Raw genomic sequence first — 496 nt, 5'->3', positions numbered from 1 at the left:
GGAGCAGTTCGTGAAGAACTGCAGCCCGTGGGAATGGCCCACGTTGGAGAAAGTTCGTGGAGGACTGTCTCCCATGGGTGGGACCCCATGCTGGAGCAGGGGCAGAGTGTGATGAGCCCTCGCCCTGAGGAGGTGAAGCGGCAGAAAATAACATGTGATGACCGTAAACCCCATCCCTGTCCCCCTTGTGCCGCTGGGGGGGCTTGGTGGAGAAATCCGGGAGTGAAGTTGTGCCCGGGAAGAAGGGAGGGGTGGAGGGAAGGTGTTCTGAGATTTCGTTTTATTTCTCATTTACCTTACTCTGGCTGATTTGTAATAAATTGAGCTAATTTTCCCTAAGCTGAGTCTGTTTCGCCTGTGATGGTAATTAGTGAATGATCTCTCCTGTCCTTATCTCGACCCACAAGTTTTTTGTTATATTTTTCTCTCCCCTGTCCAGCTGAGGATGGGGGAGTGATAGAACGGCTTTGGTGGGCACCTGGCGTCCAGCCAGGGT

The sequence above is a fragment of the Haliaeetus leucocephalus genome, unplaced genomic scaffold (assembly GCF_000737465.1).
Source record: "Haliaeetus leucocephalus isolate CR32 unplaced genomic scaffold, Haliaeetus_leucocephalus-4.0 Scaffold450, whole genome shotgun sequence".
Lineage (NCBI taxonomy): Eukaryota > Metazoa > Chordata > Aves > Accipitriformes > Accipitridae > Haliaeetus > Haliaeetus leucocephalus.
This window is presented reverse-complemented; position numbering follows the sequence as displayed.